General features: G+C 34.1%; 4 non-coding genes across 4 annotated transcripts; all 4 read right to left on the reverse strand.

The window, feature by feature from the left end:
• Positions 1–1,748: 1,748 nt before the first annotated feature.
• Positions 1,749–1,830, reverse strand: TRNAS-UGA (transfer RNA serine (anticodon UGA)). Its single transcript has one exon. It is a non-coding gene; the product is annotated as a tRNA-Ser (tRNA).
• A 2,984-nt stretch (positions 1,831–4,814) lies between these two features.
• On the reverse strand, positions 4,815–4,896 carry TRNAS-UGA (transfer RNA serine (anticodon UGA)). Its single transcript has one exon. It is a non-coding gene; the product is annotated as a tRNA-Ser (tRNA).
• A 2,976-nt stretch (positions 4,897–7,872) lies between these two features.
• TRNAS-UGA (transfer RNA serine (anticodon UGA)) lies at positions 7,873–7,954 on the reverse strand. The gene has a single exon. It is a non-coding gene; the product is annotated as a tRNA-Ser (tRNA).
• Positions 7,955–10,940: 2,986 nt separating this feature from the next.
• On the reverse strand, positions 10,941–11,022 carry TRNAS-UGA (transfer RNA serine (anticodon UGA)). Its single transcript has one exon. It is a non-coding gene; the product is annotated as a tRNA-Ser (tRNA).
• Positions 11,023–13,117: the final 2,095 nt, after the last annotated feature.

Here is a 13,117-nt window from a genome sequence, read left to right on the forward strand (position 1 = left end):
AGTCTTCAATTGAATAAATTCTCTTATTGCTATAGGCGAGTGGATCTTGTATGTGGTAGAAACCAAGAGTGCTGAAAGAAGTTTTGCATGTACGACCACCTTTTCTTTCAGATTTACTTGCTTTATGCTTTATGCTTTATCAGAGTGGGCAATCATAAATGACAACATAGAAGAGGAATAAAGAATCTTCTTTTTTTTGCCAATTACATAGCAAGCTAAAGGAAAACATGCTAAAACCACAATGAAGATTTGAGTAACACAGTTAAAGTAAATATGAAGGAACAAGGCTTGATGTTAATTTTAAAGATATTTTAAATGCCTTAAGCATAGAATAAAATATTCCAACACATTTGAACTTTGCAACTCACTCAAAAAATCATGTCTTTTGATCAATTTTAAACAGAGGGTTCAGGGCTCTACGGATTTAAAGAATTTATTATATCAAATACACAACATTTCAACCATCAAAAAGTGGTCTTTCTCAAGTGAGAAAGACCACTTTTTGATGGTTGAAACGTTGTGTATTTGATTTAATAAATTCTTTAAATCCGTAGAGCCCTGAACCCTCTGTTTTTTTTGCTGACTTTGGAGTCTGTCATTCACAGGGACTCCCCTGGATCAAGAGCACCAGTAACAACAAGTTTCAGTTACAGTTTTCAGTTTTTGGTGTGCAGCATTTATCTTGTTTTTTTCTGCTTTTGATCAATTTTGACATACAAAGGGTGGAGGGATACCAACATTGATCTCTTGGGTATCTAGAGGGAACTATCAATATGCAGACTATGGCAAAAGTATCAACAAAATAAACATGTCCAAGAATTAGGTATTCAATATTGTTAATCTGCAAGACAAAAACATACAGAACCCCTATAAGATCATATTGAACCCCCCCAAATAATAAATCTGATTTTAATATAACATGTTCTGTCTCTGAATTTAATATCAAAGTATAAAGTACATTTGTTCTTAATGAGAATCATTCTGTTTCACAAAAGATTCCATAAAGTTTACATTTGATTAATTTCTTAATTTTCTGTAAACTTCAGGAAGTTACAGTACAATTATTACAGTACATTAATGATCATTTTTCAGTAAAATTCAAGCTAAGTTGTTTATTTCTTCACCAGGTTTAGAAAGCCCTGCTTATCTTTTGTGAATTATAACAATAAAACATTACAAATGCTTTTTCATAACAAAAAGCTATTTGTGCTGAAGTGTGATAAGCAGTTCAACTATAACATTGATTATTCCCATTATATTTAAACAATATAGTTTTGGCAGACTGTAAAGAATGTACACATCTCAATACATGCAGTACTTAGCACAGTCCTTAAGAAGAATTAAAATATTATCTGTAATTATAAAGTGAAGAATTCCCTCACTCTCACACTAAAGTGCTCATTATCCTTTGTCACCTTAAGTTATTTCTGTAGGGGTAAGCCGTTTCTCCTCTATTTTATGTTGTGCAAAGTATTGCACACAAATGACCTCTTAGCACTATGTTGCAGCATAGAGATACTTATCAATAGAAGACAATGCATTTATTGAAATGGAGTTCTTTATTAAATGTTTTACAGCCAGCAGCACCCTAAAATGTATAACTTGGAAAATGTTTGAAGAATTCAGAGTGTTTTCTTCTTTAGTGTGCCACATATTCCAGTAAGTAAAGATTGCTTTGCCAAGCAGATACAAACAAAATGCAAAGTGCAGTGAAGTTTTTAATAACACGTTACCACTGAAAAAGTCAACGTAGTCAGCAGGATTTGAACCTGTGCGTGGAAACCCCTATGGATTTCAAGTCCATCGCCTTAACCACTCGGCCATGACTACATAGCTGGTAGTACTGAATACAGTCACACAGATGGCTCTTGAGCGGATATGGGTAACACTCACTAATGAATGATGACCAATATGAACTAAATAACCATGAGAACATTTTCATAAAGAGAAATACATGACTTGTTTGTACACATTGTTTAAACAACATTATCTTTGTAAAATGTTGCTTCTATTGGGTTTTTGAAAAATGACGAGAAATACTTTTTGTTAACCACATTCAATGTACAGTATGAAACAGATCTCAGGCAGAAAAAAAGAAAAGGGGTTAAAAGGAGTAATGGGAAAATGATCTAACTTGGATGTCAGAGATTAAAAGAGCAGAGTTGGAGGGCACTTGGGGCAAGAAGAAGATGAATCATTCCAGGAACATGCTCCAGTGGCGTAATCGGTTAGCGCACGGTACTTATATGTCAGTATATGCTAAGCTATGCCGAGGTTGTGAGTTCAAGCTTCACCTGAAGCAAACCCTTTTTTTGTTTCATCAACCAATAGCATTGTTTGAATGTATACAATGTTAAATAAAAGGCCTATGGATGTAAATTGTAAAATGTAATCTTTTACATTAAAAACAACATTTCCGCATTTTGCTATTTGGCTTACATTGGAGCGCATGTAAAGCAGTCAAATTCAATAGGTGTCTCAATGTGGGCAAGAAGATATTGGTAATTGATGATGTATGATTTAAAAAAATAAAAAAATGAGAGCTGTCCAAGCAAATTCTTCCTTTTTTCAAACCAAAATACACCAGTGGAGCCAATGCTACCCATTATTTGGGTCTAGAGGATACATATATTTCCAGATGTATATATCCTAAAAAGGCAATCTTTAATGAGCATCCTGTCTATCTGTACTAAGTAGGGGTCAGCCTATCCCCCCTTCTTAACCCAACTATTCACCTCTCACATTCGTATCTTGTTCACCATATGTAAACCACTTCTCACCTCTCTCATAATCTGTTGTTATTACATTTCCTCCACCTACCCCCTGAGAATGATTAATAAACAAATCTAAACTCAATACAAAACCTCATTAAGAGTTAAAATTCACCCTAGCAGAGTCACATTCTACCTTTCAATCAAGCCTGAAATATTTTTTCAAACACAATTTGCACCTGAATGGCGGTGGTGGAACAAAAGCTTTCTACGTTTTGTTTTTAAATCCAAACAAATATAAATCCCTCTTAAGAGTTAATCCTCACTGTAGCACAACCCCATGCTATTTCACCAGAGTCTTCAATTGAATAAATTCTCTTATTGCTATAGGCGAGTGGATCTTGTATGTGGTAGAAACCAAGAGTGCTGAAAGAAGTTTTGCATGTACGACCACCTTTTCTTTCAGTTTTACTTGCTTTATGCTTTATGCTTTATCAGAGTGGGCAATCATAAATGACAACATAGAAGAGGAATAAAGAATCTTCTTTTTTTTGCCAATTACATAGCAAGCTAAAGGAAAACATGCTAAAACCACATTGAAGATTTGAGTAACACAGTTAAAGTAAATATGAAGGAACAAGGCTTGATGTTAATATTAAAGATATTTTAAATGCCTTAAGCATAGAATAAAATATTCCAACACATTTGAACTTTGCAACTCACTCAAAAAATCATGTCTTTTGATCAATTTTAAACAGAGGGTTCAGGGCTCTACGGATTTAAATAATTTATTATATCAAATACACAACATTTCAACCATCAAAAAGTGGTCTTTCTCAAGTGAGAAAGACCACTTTTTGATGGTTGAAACGTTGTGTATTTGATTTAATAAATTCTTTAAATCCGTAGAGCCCTGAACCCTCTGTTTTTTTTGCTGACTTTGGAGTCTGTCATTCACAGGGACTCCCCTGGATCAAGAGCACCAGTAACAACAAGTTTCAGTTACAGTTTTCAGTTTTTGGTGTGCAGCATTTATCTTGTTTTTTTCTGCTTTTGATCAATTTTGACATACAAAGGGTGGAGGGATACCAACATTGATCTCTTGGGTATCTAGAGGGAACTATCAATATGCAGACTATGGCAAAAGTATCAACAAAATAAACATGTCCAAGAATTAGGTATTCAATATTGTTAATCTGCAAGACAAAAACATACAGAACCCCTATAAGATCATATTGAACCCCCCCAAATAATAAATCTGATTTTAATATAACATGTTCTGTCTCTGAATTTAATATCAAAGTATAAAGTACATTTGTTCTTAATGAGAATCATTCTGTTTCACAAAAGATTCCATAAAGTTTACATTTGATTAATTTCTTAATTTTCTGTAAACTTCAGGAAGTTACAGTACAATTATTACAGTACATTAATGATCATTTTTCAGTAAAATTCAAGCTAAGTTGTTTATTTCTTCACCAGGTTTAGAAAGCCCTGCTTATCTTTTGTGAATTATAACAATAAAACATTACAAATGCTTTTTCATAACAAAAAGCTATTTGTGCTGAAGTGTGATAAGCAGTTCAACTATAACATTGATTATTCCCATTATATTTAAACAATATAGTTTTGGCAGACTGTAAAGAATGTACACATCTCAATACATGCAGTACTTAGCACAGTCCTTAAGAAGAATTAAAATATTATCTGTAATTATAAAGTGAAGAATTCCCTCACTCTCACACTAAAGTGCTCATTATCCTTTGTCACCTTAAGTTATTTCTGTAGGGGTAAGCCGTTTCTCCTCTATTTTATGTTGTGCAAAGTATTGCACACAAATGACCTCTTAGCACTATGTTGCAGCATAGAGATACTTATCAATAGAAGACAATGCATTTATTGAAATGGAGTTCTTTATTAAATGTTTTACAGCCAGCAGCACCCTAAAATGTATAACTTGGAAAATGTTTGAAGAATTCAGAGTGTTTTCTTCTTTAGTGTGCCACATATTCCAGTAAGTAAAGATTGCTTTGCCAAGCAGATACAAACAAAATGCAAAGTGCAGTGAAGTTTTTAATAACACGTTACCACTGAAAAAGTCAACGTAGTCAGCAGGATTTGAACCTGTGCGTGGAAACCCCTATGGATTTCAAGTCCATCGCCTTAACCACTCGGCCATGACTACATAGCTGGTAGTACTGAATACAGTCACACAGATGGCTCTTGAGCGGATATGGGTAACACTCACTAATGAATGATGACCAATATGAACTAAATAACCATGAAAACATTTTCATAAAGAGAAATACATGACTTGTTTGTACACATTGTTTAAACAACATTATCTTTGTAAAATGTTGCTTCTATTGGGTTTTTGAAAAATGACGAGAAATACTTTTTGTTAACCACATTCAATGTACAGTATGAAACAGATCTCAGGCAGAAAAAAAGAAAAGGGGTTAAAAGGAGTAATGGGAAAATGATCTAACTTGGATGTCAGAGATTAAAAGAGCAGAGTTGGAGGGCACTTGGGGCAAGAAGAAGATGAATCATTCCAGGAACATGCTCCAGTGGCGTAATCGGTTAGCGCACGGTACTTATATGTCAGTATATGCTAAGCTATGCCGAGGTTGTGAGTTCAAGCTTCACCTGAAGCAAACCCTTTTTTTGTTTCATCAACCAATAGCATTGTTTGAATGTATACAATGTTAAATAAAAGGCCTATGGATGTAAATTGTAAAATGTAATCTTTTACATTAAAAACAACATTTCCGCATTTTGCTATTTGGCTTACATTGGAGCGCATGTAAAGCAGTCAAATTCAATAGGTGTCTCAATGTGGGCAAGAAGATATTGGTAATTGATGATGTATGATTTAAAAAAATAAAAAAATGAGAGCTGTCCAAGCAAATTCTTCCTTTTTTCAAACCAAAATACACCAGTGGAGCCAATGCTACCCATTATTTGGGTCTAGAGGATACATATATTTCCAGATGTATATATCCTAAAAAGGCAATCTTTAATGAGCATCCTGTCTATCTGTACTAAGTAGGGGTCAGCCTATCCCCCCTTCTTAACCCAACTATTCACCTCTCACATTCGTATCTTGTTCACCATATGTAAACCACTTCTCACCTCTCTCATAATCTGTTGTTATTACATTTCCTCCACCTACCCCCTGAGAATGATTAATAAACAAATCTAAACTCAATACAAAACCTCATTAAGAGTTAAAATTCACCCTAGCAGAGTCACATTCTACCTTTCAATCAAGCCTGAAATATTTTTTCAAACACAATTTGCACCTGAATGGCGGTGGTGGAACAAAAGCTTTCTACGTTTTGTTTTTAAATCCAAACAAATATAAATCCCTCTTAAGAGTTAATCCTCACTGTAGCACAACCCCATGCTATTTCACCAGAGTCTTCAATTGAATAAATTCTCTTATTGCTATAGGCGAGTGGATCTTGTATGTGGTAGAAACCAAGAGTGCTGAAAGAAGTTTTGCATGTACGACCACCTTTTCTTTCAGTTTTACTTGCTTTATGCTTTATGCTTTATCAGAGTGGGCAATCATAAATGACAACATAGAAGAGGAATAAAGAATCTTCTTTTTTTTGCCAATTACATAGCAAGCTAAAGGAAAACATGCTAAAACCACATTGAAGATTTGAGTAACACAGTTAAAGTAAATATGAAGGAACAAGGCTTGATGTTAATATTAAAGATATTTTAAATGCCTTAAGCATAGAATAAAATATTCCAACACATTTGAACTTTGCAACTCACTCAAAAAATCATGTCTTTTGATCAATTTTAAACAGAGGGTTCAGGGCTCTACGGATTTAAATAATTTATTATATCAAATACACAACATTTCAACCATCAAAAAGTGGTCTTTCTCAAGTGAGAAAGACCACTTTTTGATGGTTGAAACGTTGTGTATTTGATTTAATAAATTCTTTAAATCCGTAGAGCCCTGAACCCTCTGTTTTTTTTGCTGACTTTGGAGTCTGTCATTCACAGGGACTCCCCTGGATCAAGAGCACCAGTAACAACAAGTTTCAGTTACAGTTTTCAGTTTTTGGTGTGCAGCATTTATCTTGTTTTTTTCTGCTTTTGATCAATTTTGACATACAAAGGGTGGAGGGATACCAACATTGATCTCTTGGGTATCTAGAGGGAACTATCAATATGCAGACTATGGCAAAAGTATCAACAAAATAAACATGTCCAAGAATTAGGTATTCAATATTGTTAATCTGCAAGACAAAAACATACAGAACCCCTATAAGATCATATTGAACCCCCCCAAATAACTAATCTGATTTTAATATAACATGTTCTGTCTCTGAATTTAATATCAAAGTATAAAGTACATTTGTTCTTAATGAGAATCATTCTGTTTCACAAAAGATTCCATAAAGTTTACATTTGATTAATTTCTTAATTTTCTATAAACTTCAGGAAGTTACAGTACAATTATTACAGTACATTAATGATCATTTTTCAGTAAAATTCAAGCTAAGTTGTTTATTTCTTCACCAGGTTTAGAAAGCCCTGCTTATCTTTTGTGAATGATAACAATAAAACATTACAAATGCTTTTTCATAACAAAAAGCTATTTGTGCTGTAGTGTGATAAGCAGTTCAACTATAACATTGATTATTCCCATTATATTTAAACAATATAGTTTTGGCAGACTGTAAAGAATGTACACATCTCAATACATGCAGTACTTAGCACAGTCCTTAAGAAGAATTCAAATATTATCTGTAATTATAAAGTGGAAGAATTCCCTCACTCTCACACTAAAGTGCTCATTATCCTTTGTCACCTTAAGTTATTTCTGTAGGGGTAAGCCGTTTCTCCTCTATTTTATGTTGTGCAAAGTATTGCACACAAATGACCTCTTAGCACTATGTTGCAGCATAGAGATACTTATCAATAGAAGACAATGCATTTATTGAAATGGAGTTCTTTATTAAATGTTTTACAGCCAGCAGCACCCTAAAATGTATAACTTGGAAAATGTTTGAAGAATTCAGAGTGTTTTCTTCTTTAGTGTGCCACATATTCCAGTAAGTAAAGATTGCTTTGCCAAGCAGATACAAACAAAATGCAAAGTGCAGTGAAGTTTTTAATAACACGTTACCACTGAAAAAGTCAACGGGATTTGAACCTGCGCGGGGAAACCCCAATGGATTTCAAGTCCATCGCCTTAACCACTCGGCCATGACTACATAGCTGGTAGTACTGAATACAGTCACACAGATGGCTCTTGAGCGGATATGGGTAACACTCACTAATGAATGATGACCAATATGAACTAAATAACCATGAGAACATTTTCATAAAGAGAAATACATGACTTGTTTGTACACATTGTTTAAACAACATTATCTTTGTAAAATGTTGCTTCTATTGGGTTTTTGAAAAATGACGAGAAATACTTTTTGTTAACCACATTCAATGTACAGTATGAAACAGATCTCAGGCAGAAAAAAAGAAAAGGGGTTAAAAGGAGTAATGGGAAAATGATCTAACTTGGATGTCAGAGATTAAAAGAGCAGAGTTGGAGGGCAATTGGGGCAAGAAGAAGATGAATCATTCCAGGAACATGCTCCAGTTTGCATAATCGGTTAGCGCACGGTACTTATATGTCAGTATATGCTAAGCTATGCCGAGGTTGTGAGTTCAAGCTTCACCTGAAGCAAACCCTTTTTTTGTTTCATCAACCAATAGCATTGTTTGAATGTATACAATGTTAAATAAAAGGCCTATGGATGTAAATTGTAAAATGTAATCTTTTACATTAAAAACAACATTTCCGCATTTTGCTATTTGGCTTACATTGGAGCGCATGTAAAGCAGTCAAATTCAATAGGTGTCTCAATGTGGGCAAGAAGATATTGGTAATTGATGATGTATGATTTAAAAAAATAAAAAAATGAGAGCTGTCCAAGCAAATTCTTCCTTTTTTCAAACCAAAATACACCAGTGGAGCCAATGCTACCCATTATTTGGGTCTAGAGGATACATATATTTCCAGATGTATATATCCTAAAAAGGCAATCTTTAATGAGCATCCTGTCTATCTGTACTAAGTAGGGGTCAGCCTATCCCCCCTTCTTAACCCAACTATTCACCTCTCACATTCGTATCTTGTTCACCATATGTAAACCACTTCTCACCTCTCTCATAATCTGTTGTTATTACATTTCCTCCACCTACCCCCTGAGAATGATTAATAAACAAATCTAAACTCAATACAAAACCTCATTAAGAGTTAAAATTCACCCTAGCAGAGTCACATTCTACCTTTCAATCAAGCCTGAAATATTTTTTCAAACACAATTTGCACCTGAATGGCGGTGGTGGAACAAAAGCTTTCTACGTTTTGTTTTTAAATCCAAACAAATATAAATCCCTCTTAAGAGTTAATCCTCACTGTAGCACAACCCCATGCTATTTCACCAGAGTCTTCAATTGAATAAATTCTCTTATTGCTATAGGCGAGTGGATCTTGTATGTGGTAGAAACCAAGAGTGCTGAAAGAAGTTTTGCATGTACGACCACCTTTTCTTTCAGTTTTACTTGCTTTATGCTTTATGCTTTATCAGAGTGGGCAATCATAAATGACAACATAGAAGAGGAATAAAGAATCTTCTTTTTTTTGCCAATTACATAGCAAGCTAAAGGAAAACATGCTAAAACCACATTGAAGATTTGAGTAACACAGTTAAAGTAAATATGAAGGAACAAGGCTTGATGTTAATATTAAAGATATTTTAAATGCCTTAAGCATAGAATAAAATATTCCAACACATTTGAACTTTGCAACTCACTCAAAAAATCATGTCTTTTGATCAATTTTAAACAGAGGGTTCAGGGCTCTACGTATTTAAAGAATTTATTATATCAAATACACAACATTTCAACCATCAAAAAGTGGTCTTTCTCAAGTGAGAAAGACCACTTTATGATGGTTGAAACGTTGTGTATTTGATTTAATAAATTCTTTAAATCCGTAGAGCCCTGAACCCTCTGTTTTTTTTGCTGACTTTGGAGTCTGTCATTCACAGGGACTCCCCTGGATCAAGAGCACCAGTAACAACAAGTTTCAGTTACAGTTTTCAGTTTTTGGTGTGCAGCATTTATCTTGTTTTTTTCTGCTTTTGATCAATTTTGACATACAAAGGGTGGAGGGATACCAACATTGATCTCTTGGGTATCTAGAGGGAACTATCAATATGCAGACTATGGCAAAAGTATCAACAAAATAAACATGTCCAAGAATTAGGTATTCAATATTGTTAATCTGCAAGACAAAAACATACAGAACCCCTATAAGATCATATTGAACCCCCCCAAATAACTAATCTGATTTTAATATAACATGTTCTGTCTCTGAATTTAATATCAAAGTATAAAGTACATTTGTTCTTAATGAGAATCATTCTGTTTCACAAAAGATTCCATAAAGTTTACATTTGATTAATTTCTTAATTTTCTGTAAACTTCAGGAAGTTACAGTACAATTATTACAGTACATTAATGATCATTTTTCAGTAAAATTCAAGCTAAGTTGTTTATTTCTTCACCAGGTTTAGAAAGCCCTGCTTATCTTTTGTGAATGATAACAATAAAACATTACAAATGCTTTTTCATAACAAAAAGCTATTTGTGCTGTAGTGTGATAAGCAGTTCAACTATAACATTGATTATTCCCATTATATTTAAACAATATAGTTTTGGCAGACTGTAAAGAATGTACACATCTCAATACATGCAGTACTTAGCACAGTCCTTAAGAAGAATTCAAATATTATCTGTAATTATAAAGTGGAAGAATTCCCTCACTCTCACACTAAAGTGCTCATTATCCTTTGTCACCTTAAGTTATTTCTGTAGGGGTAAGCCGTTTCTCCTCTATTTTATGTTGTGCAAAGTATTGCACACAAATGACCTCTTAGCACTATGTTGCAGCATAGAGATACTTATCAATAGAAGACAATGCATTTATTGAAATGGAGTTCTTTATTAAATGTTTTACAGCCAGCAGCACCCTAAAATGTATAACTTGGAAAATGTTTGAAGAATTCAGAGTGTTTTCTTCTTTAGTGTGCCACATATTCCAGTAAGTAAAGATTGCTTTGCCAAGCAGATACAAACAAAATGCAAAGTGCAGTGAAGTTTTTAATAACACGTTACCACTGAAAAAGTCAACGTAGTCAGCAGGATTTGAACCTGCGCGGGGAAACCCCAATGGATTTCAAGTCCATCGCCTTAACCACTCGGCCTTGACTACATAGCTGGTAGTACTGAATACAGTCACACAGATGGCTCTTGAGCGGATATGGGTAACACTCACTAATGAATGATGACCAATATGAACTAAATAACCATGAGAACATTTTCATAAAGAGAAATACATGACTTGTTTGTACACATTGTTTAAACAACATTATCTTTGTAAAATGTTGCTTCTATTGGGTTTTTGAAAAATGACGAGAAATACTTTTTGTTAACCACATTCAATGTACAGTATGAAACAGATCTCAGGCAGAAAAAAAGAAAAGGGGTTAAAAGGAGTAATGGGAAAATGATCTAACTTGGATGTCAGAGATTAAAAGAGCAGAGTTGGAGGGCAATTGGGGCAAGAAGAAGATGTATCATTCCAGGAACATGCTCCAGTGGCGTAATCGGTTAGCGCACGGTACTTATATGTCAGTATATGCAAAGCTATGCCGAGGTTGTGAGTTCAAGCTTCACCTGAAGCAAACCCTTTTTTTGTTTCATCAACCAATAGCATTGTTTGAATGTATACAATGTTAAATAAAAGGCCTATGGATGTAAATTGTAAAATGTAATCTTTTACATTAAAAACAACATTTCCGCATTTTGCTATTTGGCTTACATTGGAGCGCATGTAAAGCAGTCACATTCAATAGGTGTCTCAATGTGGGCAAGAAGATATTGGTAATTGATGATGTATGATTTAAAAAAATAAAAAAATGAGAGCTGTCCAAGCAAATTCTTCCTTTTTTCAAACCAAAATACACCAGTGGAGCCAATGCTACCCATTATTTGGGTCTAGAGGATACATATATTTCCAGATGTATATATCCTAAAAAGGCAATCTTTAATGAGCATCCTGTCTATCTGTACTAAGTAGGGGTCAGCCTATCCCCCCTTCTTAACCCAACTATTCACCTCTCACATTCGTATCTTGTTCACCATATGTAAACCACTTCTCACCTCTCTCATAATCTGTTGTTATTACATTTCCTCCACCTACCCCCTGAGAATGATTAATAAACAAATCTAAACTCAATACAAAACCTCATTAAGAGTTAAAATTCACCCTAGCAGAGTCACATTCTACCTTTCAATCAAGCCTGAAATATTTTTTCAAACACAATTTGCACCTGAATGGCGGTGGTGGAACAAAAGCTTTCTACGTTTTGTTTTTAAATCCAAACAAATATAAATCCCTCTTAAGAGTTAATCCTCACTGTAGCACAACCCCATGCTATTTCACCAGAGTCTTCAATTGAATAAATTCTCTTATTGCTATAGGCGAGTGGATCTTGTATGTGGTAGAAACCAAGAGTGCTGAAAGAAGTTTTGCATGTACGACCACCTTTTCTTTCAGTTTTACTTGCTTTATGCTTTATGCTTTATCAGAGTGGGCAATCATAAATGACAACATAGAAGAGGAATAAAGAATCTTCTTTTTTTTGCCAATTACATAGCAAGCTAAAGGAAAACATGCTAAAACCACATTGAAGATTTGAGTAACACAGTTAAAGTAAATATGAAGGAACAAGGCTTGATGTTAATATTAAAGATATTTTAAATGCCTTAAGCATAGAATAAAATATTCCAACACATTTGAACTTTGCAACTCACTCAAAAAATCATGTCTTTTGATCAATTTTAAACAGAGGGTTCAGGGCTCTACGTATTTAAAGAATTTATTATATCAAATACACAACATTTCAACCATCAAAAAGTGGTCTTTCTCAAGTGAGAAAGACCACTTTATGATGGTTGAAACGTTGTGTATTTGATTTAATAAATTCTTTAAATCCGTAGAGCCCTGAACCCTCTGTTTTTTTTGCTGACTTTGGAGTCTGTCATTCACAGGGACTCCCCTGGATCAAGAGCACCAGTAACAACAAGTTTCAGTTACAGTTTTCAGTTTTTGGTGTGCAGCATTTATCTTGTTTTTTTCTGCTTTTGATCAATTTTGACATACAAAGGGTGGAGGGATACCAACATTGATCTCTTGGGTATCTAGAGGGAACTATCAATATGCAGACTATGGCAAAAGTATCAACAAAATAAACATGTCCAAGAATTAGGTATTCAATATTGTTAATCTGCAAGACAAAAACATA

The sequence above is a fragment of the Ascaphus truei genome (genome assembly GCF_040206685.1).
Source record: "Ascaphus truei isolate aAscTru1 chromosome 12 unlocalized genomic scaffold, aAscTru1.hap1 SUPER_12_unloc_2, whole genome shotgun sequence".
NCBI lineage: Eukaryota > Metazoa > Chordata > Amphibia > Anura > Ascaphidae > Ascaphus > Ascaphus truei.